The following is a 14,364-nucleotide window of genomic DNA, read 5'->3' on the forward strand; positions in this document are numbered from 1 at the left end:
CTGCATGTATGTTGAATGATATGAAGGTGTTAGGTGATCTATTTACTTGGTGTAATCGTAGGAAGAATGAGGAGGTTATTTTCGAGCGATTGGATAGATTTCTGTGTAATGTCGAATGGATGTTGATGTACCCTTTAGCAGCGGTGTCTCACTTGGATTACTTCAGTTCTGATCATAGAGCCATTTCGGTTTCTATGTCAACGAGCTGTGAAGTTAATATTCGAAAAGGGCCTAAACGTTTTTTGTTTGAGCATAAATGGCTGTTAGAGGAGGATTTCAGTGGGGTGATGGATAAATGGAGGATTAGTAATTAGGTTGAGGATTTGCCAAAGAAGTTGTCTTCTTTCAGTCGCTCCTTGCGAGATTGGGTTGGGTCTCGATTTTTAAAAGTTCCACGTCAACTTGAATCTCTGCGTCAGGAACTTAATATGCTTCTTAACCCAAACCAGGCGAGCTGTAAGCTGGCCGTATTTCTGAGCTTGAACATCTTATTGAGAAACTGGAATTGCAAGAAGAAATCCATTGGAAACAGAGGGCTAGGGCGAATTGGTTGAAACAGGGGGATGGGAATACAAAATTTTTCCACGCATTTGCTACTGATAGGAAAAGAATCAACCATATTATTGGGCTTTCTAGGGAGGATGGTTCTTGGTGCACTGCTGATCGTGACATAGCAGATATCATTTTGAGGTATTTTGCTAATCTTTTCTCGTCTTCAAATTCATCTACGTTGGAAATTGACTTGGCTATTCATAGTATGAAACGTCTCGTGTTCTTGTGTTTAAAATGCACTAGATTTTTTTTTTTTTTTTTAAATTTCGGACAACATAAAAATATTTTAATAAAATATTTTTCCCATGATCTAGAACATTCGCTAGCTAGCATTTTCAAAATCAAGTGAATAGGCATAAAAATCAGATCATCGCATGAGTTACTGAACCTAAAAAAAACAATAATCGTGAAACGTATTTTCCTCTCCAAAACCACTCTAAAGCATAAATAAATGATTTTAAAATCTTTTAACGTAAAATCATAATCCCTAATCATGAGTGCGGAAAAACAGTAGAAGCGCTGGTCCTCGGGTTGTGTGCACCTTCAGTCCAGTCATCTCATGCGTCAAGCCCTCCCTCAACCTCACCTGCATCCATCACACCTAGTGAGTCTAATGACTCAACACACCAAATCTCTGTAACGAGTAATAGATATAAAATCACATGCACAGTGAAAATACTTGTACTTAAAATATCATTTCATGAAAATGCATAAACTTGAGCATGAACATTTTCGTAAATATTTTCCTGAAATGCATAACATGAACTTGAGCCTTTACCTTTTTCCTTGATCATAACATGATATAATAACATGACGTGATGACGTGATTTCTTTTCATGATCATAACATTATCTTTCTCTTGATTGAATTCAGATCGTTAATTGTGACTTTCCTGACGTGACATTACATGACATGACGATGGTACCATCTACATGAAACCACAGTACTGGGCGGCGGGGACATCAGCGACACAAGATCGTCAACTGAGCCTTGGCCTATTCTTGATCATAACCTCAAATCCTCAATTCCTGACATGACATGACATGACGATGGTACCATCTACATGAAACCACAGTACTGGGCGGCGGGGACATCAGCGACACAAGATCGTCAACTGAGCCTTGGCCTATTCTTGATCATAACCTCAAATCCTCGTAGTCACAATTACTTCACTTTCATCAATATTTTCATGTTTTCATCATCTTATAAAATCATGCATGAATGTATTTTCTTTTGAAACCAAACGTGCACCATGTATTTTAAATGTCAATTTTAATCATAAAATTTCATGGACATTTAAAATAAATCACAAATAAATCATGAACATTTCATAAGCATTTAAAAATGCACATAATATCATAAAAACTGCATTTAGGGCACTGCCATGACCTTACTAATTTTAGGTGTAAAAAGACCGTTTTACCCCTGGACGTGACATTTTATGTTTCTGACTTTTTTTCTTGATTTCTTGATTATAACATGTCCCAAATATTTATTTAAGCTTACATGAATTTTCTCATATTTTTATTTAGCTTAAAACGCGGACTTTTTAATTTAATCTTGAAACGTGACGTACTAATGCGTTTAAATCCCGAATTAAACCAAACCTTAGCATAAAATTCCCAAATTAGAAATTTGGACTTATAATAATTAATTAAGCTTAAACCTAATTTTTCATGATTTTATAAAGCTTAAAACTAGGCATTTCTCTTAATTCGTTCGTTAGCGTTTCGTGCGGCGATTAAATCCCGAATAAATACCAAAACTCATTATTTTGACTCCAAATTTTAAACAAAGCATTTTTAAGATTTATTCTCCCTTTCCAAGTCATGAACCGCACCCGTGAACCCATGGAATCAAATTTAGCTTTTTAATTTTCGTTTTGACACCTTATCGAACGCACCGAGCCATCTCCTAATTTACCCGAGCTACGCCCGAGCCGCCTTGAACCAAAACCTAGCCAACATACCTAGGGACCTTACTGTGCAAGCCCAGCTAAAAATCATGACCCTAACCCGTTCAAAGAGCCTACTGAACTTGACCCAATTTCTGTTTGCTTTGTGCGTGTAGCACCTTGGGATCTTAGGACTCCTACCTAGGCTAGGACCACTTCCAGCCTCGAACCACCTGACCCCCCATGACCCTGACCTTCCTTGGACCAAGCCCAGACCCAGCCCGGACCAGCCCAGCCCCTGGAACCCACGCAGCGAGCCACCCCAAGAGCACAGCAGCCTCGCCCAAGCTTACTGCCATTATCTATCCTCTCGTTCCTTGGACCAGCAGCCAACCCATCTGTCCCAGCCCCTGGCCCGACCCATGCCCATCATCCTGGGACCCTAAGGACCTAGCCTGGCTCGCCCAAGCCAGCCGCGAGCCACCCCTTTCCTTCCCTGCAACACAGCAGCAACCTACGCCACCCTTAATTCTCTGCATCTCACGGGTGGCATGGGAAAGAGTCCTTGTGCTCTTGGGCTCTTCCCTAACCAACTAACTCGAGTCCTAGCGTGGCTAGGAATCTCCCCTGACTCCTACCATGACCCTGGCTACCCACACCAGCCTCTATACATGAAACCCGAACCCTTAAAACACCCATGACAGATTTAGTAAAGCCATTTACTTGTTCCCTGATGTGTGGTGTTCGTGTGGGTCTGGAAATCCTTTTAACATGTATAGACATCAATTTTATCAATTCTTAACATCATGGCAGCCCTTTTTAAACACATGAAACATGTAAGACATGAATCGACACATGAAAACGTTAGTTCGTAGCACGTATACGTAAAAACCGAATTTTCTGGAATAAGACTTCATGTTCTTCGCACATACATAAATTAAATCAATACTATGATGTAATGGACGAGAAAAGGAAGATATTGGCGTGCCTTTGCGTCGTAAACGCACGATATACCGACGGCGACGAAGAACGGGAAGAACCGAAGCTTGTAACTCTCAAAACTTTGAAGGGAAAAAGGCTATCTCCCCTACGGCAGCAACTACTGAAGCGCCGAGGGAGAGTTTTGTTTTTTCTGAAAATCCTTTGTGCGGCGTGTATCAGTGAGTGGCGTGAGTTTGATGTGCGCTAGGCTTAGGTTAAATTGTTATTTATATGTTAACTAATTTGTTAAATAGGCTTAAGGCTAATAAACTTTTAATTAAGCCCACTTAGTGCGAGCTAGGCTCTTAATCAATTTATAAAATGGTTTTCATAAAAATCGATAATTAATTAAATAGCCGGACGGCTTAAAAGATCGCATTTTAGTTGAAAATCCAACACCGATAAAAAAATTAGTCCCGGCATATAAAATCACCGCAAAATTCCTAGTTTTCAAAAATACGAGAAGCCATCTCCCCTAAATTAAATAATTAAAATTAATTATTTAATTAAAACATTTTTTTAGCCCTCGGTCTCCGTTCCTCGATCGTCACTTGAATATTTTTTAAAAATACAGTTTAATGCAACCATGCAGAAAATATATTTTAAACATGTCAAAATGCACCACATAAATAACTCATGCAATTAAAATATTTATTTAAAAATACAAAAGAATTTAATAATTCAAATGCATGTGGTTCGCGTGGACCTTTAAATTTTCGGGACGTTACAATCTCCCCCCCTTAAATTGAATTTCGTCCTCGAAATTCGCTTATCCTCGATAATCAAAAGTTTAGACTTAGTTCTAGTATCCCAAAAAAAATCAACGCTTCCACTGCGCTACTCTGATAAAACTTATGTTCTAGAATGTCCTTACGTCTACTAGCTCCCAATTAATTTTACCTTCTAAATCCTTATTTCTAAATCGTAACTTAAAAAGACCCATAATTACTTAATGCTATACTATTATAACCTCGAATTTTCATTTTTTCTTAAAATTCTCATTAATAAAAGATGGATAACTAAACTTATCGTAAATTACTTTCTTATTTTTTACCAAAATACTCATCAACTTATCAAATTTAAATCTTAAAATCCCAAACGCATCCGCTAATGCTTGATTAAAATTTCTTATAATACTAAAACCAGGATAACCCAAGGTTTTGAATATTTTTAAAAGTCTAAATCAACTCAATTCTTATCAGTTAACCCATTCAAGTATTGCTTATTGCTAAGCTAGTCCCCAAATTCCGTAAAATTTGCAAAATCAATTCTTAATTTCCTCAAAAATCATCCTAATTGGTCCTTAATTTTCGAAAATCCTATGATTAACCCATAAATTTAGGCGTTCTTAATTTCTTTCTACCGGTTTCCCATAACATAATTTCAATAAATTTAAACTTATTTACTCAAAAATCAATGACTATAACAAATTTTACATGCCATCAAAACTTAAAATTCCAATTTATACATTTTCTTATTTTCAAGTCATTGCAAATCCTCAAATCATTATTTCTCATGAGTAATTCCCAAAAATTTATTCGACTAGTAACCATGATTCATAAATATTTTCTTAAAAAAAATCTACGTGTCCCCAAAGCATTCATAATATTCACGATTAACTTATGACCCAAAAGTAGAATGTCAATACTAAAATCCAAAAATCAACGTAGTCCAATTCCACCACAAATCCCACATGCGTTGAAATAGAATAATTTCTTATTCCGCAACGTAACACGTATAAAAATCATGAAGCATATAATCTTTTAGCATAACAAAGTCATGCAACTATGCAGGAAGAAAATCGTTTACCATGCAACCTTAAACACCAACGTCATTCACTTCAAAACGTGTATGCACATGTAGCTCAAACATATAGATCATGTAAACGTGTAGGTAACATCATAAAATCATAATAAGCATTTAAACTTACAACTTTGAGGCTTGACGACTGATCTTCCCGGCACTGATGGTGGCACAACCCTTTACAGAACCATTGGCTCTGATACCAACTGAAACGTCTCGTGTTCTTGTGTTTAAAATGCACTAGATTTTTTTTTTTTTTTTTTTAAATTTCGGACAACATAAAAATATTTTAATAAAATATTTTTCCCATGATCTAGAACATTCGCTAGCTAGCATTTTCAAAATCAAGTGAATAGGCATAAAAATCAGATCATCGCATGAGTTACTGAACCTAAAAAAAACAATAATCGTGAAACGTATTTTCCTCGCCAAAACCACTCTAAAGCATAAATAAATGATTTTAAAATCTTTTAACGTAAAATCATAATCCCTAATCATGAGTGCGGAAAAACAGTAGAAGCGCTGGTCCTCGGGTTGTGTGCACCTTCAGTCCAGTCATCTCATGCGTCAAGCCCTCCCTCAACCTCACCTGCATCCATCACACCTAGTGAGTCTAATGACTCAACACACCAAATCTCTGTAACGAGTAATAGATATAAAATCACATGCACAGTGAAAATACTTGTACTTAAAATATCATTTCATGAAAATGCATAAACTTGAGCATGAACATTTTCGTAAATATTTTCCTGAAATGCATAACATGAACTTGAGCCTTTACCTTTTTCCTTGATCATAACATGATATAATAACATGACGTGATGACGTGATTTCTTTTCATGATCATAACATTATCTTTCTCTTGATTGAATTCAGATCGTTAATTGTGACTTTCCTGACGTGACATTACATGACATGACGATGGTACCATCTACATGAAACCACAGTACTGGGCGGCGGGGACATCAGCGACACAAGATCGTCAACTGAGCCTTGGCCTATTCTTGATCATAACCTCAAATCCTCAATTCCTGACATGACATGACATGACGATGGTACCATCTACATGAAACCACAGTACTGGGCGGCGGGGACATCAGCGACACAAGATCGTCAACTGAGCCTTGGCCTATTCTTGATCATAACCTCAAATCCTCAATTCCTGACATGACATGACATGACGATGGTACCATCTACATGAAACCACAGTACTGGGCGGCGGGGACATCAGCGACACAAGATCGTCAACTGAGCCTTGGCCTATTCTTGATCATAACCTCAAATCCTCGTAGTCACAATTACTTCACTTTCATCAATATTTTCATGTTTTCATCATCTTATAAAATCATGCATGAATGTATTTTCTTTTGAAACCAAACGTGCACCATGTATTTTAAATGTCAATTTTAATCATAAAATTTCATGGACATTTAAAATAAATCACAAATAAATCATGAACATTTCATAAGCATTTAAAAATGCACATAATATCATAAAAACTGCATTTAGGGCACTGCCATGACCTTACTAATTTTAGGTGTAAAAAGACCGTTTTACCCCTGGACGTGACATTTTATGTTTCTGACTTTTTTTCTTGATTTCTTGATTATAACATGTCCCAAATATTTATTTAAGCTTACATGAATTTTCTCATATTTTTATTTAGCTTAAAACGCGGACTTTTTAATTTAATCTTGAAACGTGACGTACTAATGCGTTTAAATCCCGAATTAAACCAAACCTTAGCATAAAATTCCCAAATTAGAAATTTGGACTTATAATAATTAATTAAGCTTAAACCTAATTTTTCATGATTTTATAAAGCTTAAAACTAGGCATTTCTCTTAATTCGTTCGTTAGCGTTTCGTGCGGCGATTAAATCCCGAATAAATACCAAAACTCATTATTTTGACTCCAAATTTTAAACAAAGCATTTTTAAGATTTATTCTCCCTTTCCAAGTCATGAACCGCACCCGTGAACCCATGGAATCAAATTTAGCTTTTTAATTTTCGTTTTGACACCTTATCGAACGCACCGAGCCATCTCCTAATTTACCCGAGCTACGCCCGAGCCGCCTTGAACCAAAACCTAGCCAACATACCTAGGGACCTTACTGTGCAAGCCCAGCTAAAAATCATGACCCTAACCCGTTCAAAGAGCCTACTGAACTTGACCCAATTTCTGTTTGCTTTGTGCGTGTAGCACCTTGGGATCTTAGGACTCCTACCTAGGCTAGGACCACTTCCAGCCTCGAACCACCTGACCCCCCATGACCCTGACCTTCCTTGGACCAAGCCCAGACCCAGCCCGGACCAGCCCAGCCCCTGGAACCCACGCAGCGAGCCACCCCAAGAGCACAGCAGCCTCGCCCAAGCTTACTGCCATTATCTATCCTCTCGTTCCTTGGACCAGCAGCCAACCCATCTGTCCCAGCCCCTGGCCCGACCCATGCCCATCATCCTGGGACCCTAAGGACCTAGCCTGGCTCGCCCAAGCCAGCCGCGAGCCACCCCTTTCCTTCCCTGCAACACAGCAGCAACCTACGCCACCCTTAATTCTCTGCATCTCACGGGTGGCATGGGGAAGAGTCCTTGTGCTCTTGGGCTCTTCCCTAACCAACTAACTCGAGTCCTAGCGTGGCTAGGACTCTCCCCTGACTCCTACCATGACCCTGGCTACCCACACCAGCCTCTATACATGAAACCCGAACCCTTAAAACACCCATGACAGATTTAGTAAAGCCATTTACTTGTTCCCTGATGTGTGGTGTTCGTGTGGGTCTGGAAATCCTTTTAACATGTATAGACATCAATTTTATCAATTCTTAACATCATGGCAGCCCTTTTTAAACACATGAAACATGTAAGACATGAATCGACACATGAAAATGTTAGTTCGTAGCACGTATACGTAAAAACCGAATTTTCTGGAATAAGACTTCATGTTCTTCGCACATACATAAATTAAATCAATACTATGATGTAATGGACGAGAAAAGGAAGATATTGGCGTGCCTTTGCGTCGTAAACGCACGATATACCGACGGCGACGAAGAACGGGAAGAACCGAAGCTTGTAACTCTCAAAACTTTGAAGGGAAAAAGGCTATCTCCCCTACGGCAGCAACTACTGAAGCGCCGAGGGAGAGTTTTGTTTTTTTCTGAAAATCCTTTGTGCGGCGTGTATCAGTGAGTGGCGTGAGTTTGATGTGCGCTAGGCTTAGGTTAAATTGTTATTTATATGTTAACTAATTTGTTAAATAGGCTTAAGGCTAATAAACTTTTAATTAAGCCCACTTAGTGCAAGCTAGGCTCTTAATCAATTTATAAAATGGTTTTCATAAAAATCGATAATTAATTAAATAGCCGGACGGCTTAAAAGATCGCATTTTAGTTGAAAATCCAACACCGATAAAAAAATTAGTCCCGGCGTATAAAATCACCGCAAAATTCCTAGTTTTCAAAAATACGAGAAGCCATCTCCCCTAAATTAAATAATTAAAATTAATTATTTAATTAAAACATTTTTTTAGCCCTCGGTCTCCGTTCCTCGATCGTCACTTGAATATTTTTTAAAAATACAGTTTAATGCAACCATGCAGAAAATATATTTTAAACATGTCAAAATGCACCACATAAATAACTCATGCAATTAAAATATTTATTTAAAAATACAAAAGAATTTAAAAATTCAAATGCATGTGGTTCGCGTGGACCTTTAAATTTTCGGGACGTTACATAGTATCTGTCCGAAGGTTGATGAGTCTATGAACATAAGTCTGACTGCACCATTTTCAGAAGCTGAAATTCGCAAAGCTCTCTTTGATATGCACCCCTCTAAAGCTCCAGGACCAGATGGCTTTACGGCTCTATTTTTTCAGAAACATTGGGCCATTGTTGGACAAGAAGTTGTGATATCAACCCTCAATATTCTCAATGGGAAAGGTGATCTTAAAAGTTGGAATGAGACGCTCATTACCCTCATCCCAAAAGTTTCTGAGCCCAAATCTCCGAAAGATTTTCGACCCATCAGTTTGTGCAATATTTGTTATAAAATTGTTGCCAAGGCTATTACTAATCGGCTGAGGCCAGTTCTGGCCAAAGTTATTGACCAACATCAAAGTGCATTCATACCGGGGAGGCTCATTACAGATAATGTCATCATTGGGTTTGAATGTATGCATTGGATTCGCAAGAATAAGGTTAACAAGTCAGGTTTTGGAGCTCTCAAGCTAGACATGAGCAAGGCGTATGATCGAGTGGAGTGGTTGTTTTTGAAGACAATCATGACTCGGCTGGGATTTCATTGTGATTTTGTGGATCTTATTTTCAGATGCATCTCATCAGTTTCTTACTCGATTCGTATCAACAACTCAATCTTTGGCAAAATCATTCCTCAAAGGGGATTGCGGCAGGGCGACCCACTCTCCCCGTATTTGTTTGCTATTTGTGCACAAGGGCTGTCAAGTATCCTGATTAATGCTGAGCAGAATAAATGTTTTCAAGGGGTTAAGATTGCTTATAATTGCCCTTCGATTTCTCATTTGTTTTTTGCAGATGACAGTCTAATTTTTTTCCGTGCTTTGGAAGTCGATTGCCTCCAAATTAAAAGATGTCTTCAGATTTATGAAAATGCCTCGGGGCAAATTGTGAATTATGAGAAATCTGGACTCACTTTCAGCCCTAGCACTTCTACAGAAACTATTAATGCGATCAAGAACATATTTTCTATTGAGGTAGTCAAAGGCCATGATCTTTATTTGGGGTTGCCGACTTTCTCTATTCGTAGTAAGCGCATTCAATTTGCTGGGCTGAGGGAAATGTTGTTCAAAAAGATAAATGGTTGGGCTGGAAAATTTTTCTCCACGGGTGGCAAGGAAGTTCTAATAAAATCGATCCTTCAAGCTATTCCTACTTATGCTATGTCGTGTTTTAAACTTCCTAGCTCACTGTGCACTGATCTGGAGCAATTGTGCGCTAACTTTTGGTGGAAGTCTAGTGCAATTAGTGGTGGTATGCACTGGACTCGTTGGAGGAATTTATGCAAACCAAAACAGCTAGGTGGGATGGGATTTCATAGCCTCTGTGATTTTAATCGAGCACTTCTTGCTAAGCAGGTGTGGAGAATACTTAGAGAACCTTCATCTCTTATGGCTCGAATTCTGAAAGCAAGATACTTCAAGCATGTGGATATTCTGGATGCACAGTTGGGGCACAACCCCTCTTATATTTGGCGATCTATTTTATGGAGTAGAGACTTAATTAAACAAGGGATCATGTGGCGAGTTGGTGATGGGAAAATTATTAAAGCTTTCTCTGGTAGTTGGATCCCAGGAGTGGCTAATGGTAAGAGCTCCCGAGGTGATTTGTTTGACGAGGTTTTGGTTAAGAACTTGATATCAAATGATCGTTATTGGAAAGAAGATGTTATTCGAGCATTATTTCCATCCTTTGAGGCTGATTGCATTCTTAATATTCCGCTAAGCAGACACACTATGGAAGATTCTCGATTTTGGAAATGGGGTGACAAAGGAAATTACACCGTCAAGGCGGGATACCTTTTCCAATTGGGTTACTTTGCAGCCCCCGAATATCAGTTCGAGAGAAGTATGGATAAATGGTGGAACTTGATTTGGAACTTCAAAATTCCTCAAAAAGTGAGGATTTTCTTTTGGAGAGCGTGCAATGAATTCATTCCTTCTGATCTGAACTTGGCTAAACGTCATATCAGCTCCAGTAGCTCTTGTTTTCTCTGTGGTTATTCGAATGCGTCGACTTCTCATTGCCTATTATTTTGCCCAACAGCCCGAGAAGCTTGGAAAGGTACACATTTCTGGTTCTTGTTGAAAAAATGTGTCTCCCTGGATTTTATCTTATGTGGTCATTTTATGAGAGATAATCTTTCCGTATTTGAATTTGAGTTGTTTGTTATGTATGTGTGGGCTATTTGGAAAGATGTTTGTTGTATGAAACACAATTCTAAGCCGAGAAGCTGTAAAATTTCTTTGGATTGGGTCACGTCTTTTTTTGATGAATTTAAGAGAGCAAGAAGTGTGCTGGTTGAACATTCTTTAGACAAGAGTGGGAATAGTGTGGAGAAGTGGGTTAAACCTCAAGTGGACCAGTTCCGTTTGGATGTTGATGCTGGGTTTCATGATAGTCTGGGCAGGTATAGTGTCGGTGCAGTGATTAGAGATCACTTTGGGCATGTTGTGGCGGCTTCAGCCAAAGGAATCAGGAATCCGGGGTCTGTGATTGCTGCGGAGTTATCAGCAATTCTCCATGGGATTTTATTTGCTCTACAGCATGATTTTTCCAATCTCAGTGTGTTCTCTGACTCCATGTGTGCGATTAACAGAATCAAAGGTGCATCAGAGGTGCTGAATTCAGAGTGGTCTATTTTGTGTGATGTGATTCAAGCTCTTAATTCTAATCGTGTTCTTAGCCTGAACCATGTTCATAGGAATTCGAACTCAGTTGCTCATGTTCTTGCTAATTATGCCCTTTCTCACCCCTTCCCCTGTTATTGGAGAGATAGTTTGTACCCATCATGGTTGATGGATGTAATTAACCTTGATCTCGTTAATAGTTAACTTCTTTTCCCCTAAAAAAATAATAATAATAATATCATATGAAGCATGGCAATTTATTTTCGTAGTCTTTGAGCGGGCGACGGTTTGATTCGACGAGTTTGACCTATTGACAATTCTAGTGATGGATAAATCATTTTACAATTTCAGTGATTTAATTCAATTGATATGACTATTATATATAAAGGCAGTATAGATCGATTAGACGAGCATAACCCATTTTGACATATCTAATGTTGTATAAATCACGTGACAAGTTCAGTCTTTTAATGCGATTAATATTAATATTATATATAATAGAAAACAATATTTCTTAATTTTATTAATTTTTTTCTATAAATATTTTTACGAAACTGGTGATAAATACATTATGTCCATGTATCCAATAAATACTATGTTTTTTTTTTATGTTGAGATCGAATGTTTTTCGTTAGGTCAAAAATTATAGTTTTTAGTTAATGGATATTTTATTTTTGAATATTTATAGCAGTGCAATGTGCACCTATTTATGGGCTAAGGAGCCAAACTGTTAGGACCATTAGTCCAAAAAAAGTGACTGTCTATATGCTGGTGATGTATAATATCTCTTTTATTTCAGTCTTACATTTTTCTTATCACCGGTCGACATGACAATATTACATGATAAAATTTGACACATGAGAACTTCTCATCTAACCAGTCAGATCAATCAGCGCAACGTCAATAATTTGACGAATGAGAACTTCAATAAGGTCACACATCTCACTATTATTCTCATATATGTACGCTTAACCCAACAGTTTATACAAAATTTTGAGGAATTTGGAATATAGAACAAAAAAATTATATTTTGGTCAATAGTTTGAGTTTACAAGAAGTTTATATAGCTAAAATTTTACAAACAAACTATATATATATATATATCATTCACAAAAGTGAAAAAGTTAAATTATAATATTTTAAGTGATCAAAATTTGAACTTTAATATATAATTTTAGATAGTATTTTAGAATGGATAACATAATTTTGTATGCTTAGAATAAATAATTATCATTTAAAATATTGTAGGATCGAGTGCTTACCGCTTTATCAATATCTATAACTAATGGTAATGGTGCAACTCAAATCTTTTAAACCGCACAACAACTCAAGCACTACGGTTCGATCGTTCTACCAAGCAGGGACAATTATTGCACCCAACAATCTCCCTCCCAATAATTGCATTCCTTGCAATCAATGAGAATCGAACCCGTGACCTTGGCTCTGATACCAATTGTAGGATCGAGTGTTTGCCGCTTTACCAAAAGCTATAGCCAGTGGTAATGGTGCAACTCAAATCTTTTAAACCGCACAACAACTCAAGCACCACGGTTCGATCGTTCTATCAAGCAGGGACAATTATTGCACCCAACAAATATATTATAAAATTTGAACGTTTTAATGTGTTATATGTCATTTTGGTTGCTTAAATCAATATCACATATTTCTTTTTTCAATAGTTATTTTTTAATCCAAGATTCATCTCTTTATAATATTATAATATAGTATGATAATATATTTCATACGCTCTTACAACACAACTCATTTTTTACCCTTTTATAATTATTTTAAGGCAAAATTTGTGTGAGACGGTCTTACGGGTCGAATTTGTGAGACATATCTCTTATTTGGGTTATTCATGAAAAAATATAATTTTTTATGCTAAGTGTATTACTTCTTATTGTGAATATGAGTACAGTTGACTCGTCTCACAGATTAGTATCAGTGAGAGGCGGTCTCACATGTGACCCACTTTTATTTTAAAAATTTACTGGATCTAGTGAAACGTGGATAAATTGTAATCCTGGTCGTCCATCGAGTATGTGAGATCACAGGAGATCTGAGCCGTCAAATTAAATCTATCTTCAATTATCTATTCCTACTAGTTACTCTGCACACACGATACGTATATGTACAAGTCTTTTTTATCATTATCGTTGGATTAAAGTGAAATTTAATAAATTATGGAAAGACTAAATTGACATTTGAATTGTTGAAATAAAAAAATAAAAAATAAAAGTGTGTGTTGATATTAGTATTATATAAGAGTAAGTTAGAAGAAAAAGTCGGTGTCTGTCCTAAGTGGTTACTATCATTTCATCAACTTTAATAAAATAAAATAGATTTTTAAGAATCTATATAATAGAGACAAAAATGATGTCTTGGTCTGTTTTTTATTCTTCCAATTTTGCCATAAAGTTATACTAACAATACATTTTTGTTTTTATTTTTATTTTTAATTTCAACATATAATTTTATTTTTTTAATTACAATAATTCAAATGATTATTTAGTCTTTTGATAATTTGTCAAATTTTGCTTTATTCTCTCGATAATTATTAAAAAAACTATGCACACGTGGTGTTAATTTCAATGAACATTTTTGTTTTCTAACTTTTTTAATTACAAGAATTCAAATAACATTTTAATCTTTTGATAATGGGTCAGATTTCACTAAAACTATTCCAAATCAGCTATTTTTATATAATTCACTGACTTAGCATCCGACATGGCATAAAACTGGATT

This window comes from Primulina eburnea, chromosome 4 (genome assembly GCF_022965805.1).
Source record: "Primulina eburnea isolate SZY01 chromosome 4, ASM2296580v1, whole genome shotgun sequence".
Taxonomy (NCBI): Eukaryota; Viridiplantae; Streptophyta; class Magnoliopsida; order Lamiales; family Gesneriaceae; genus Primulina; species Primulina eburnea.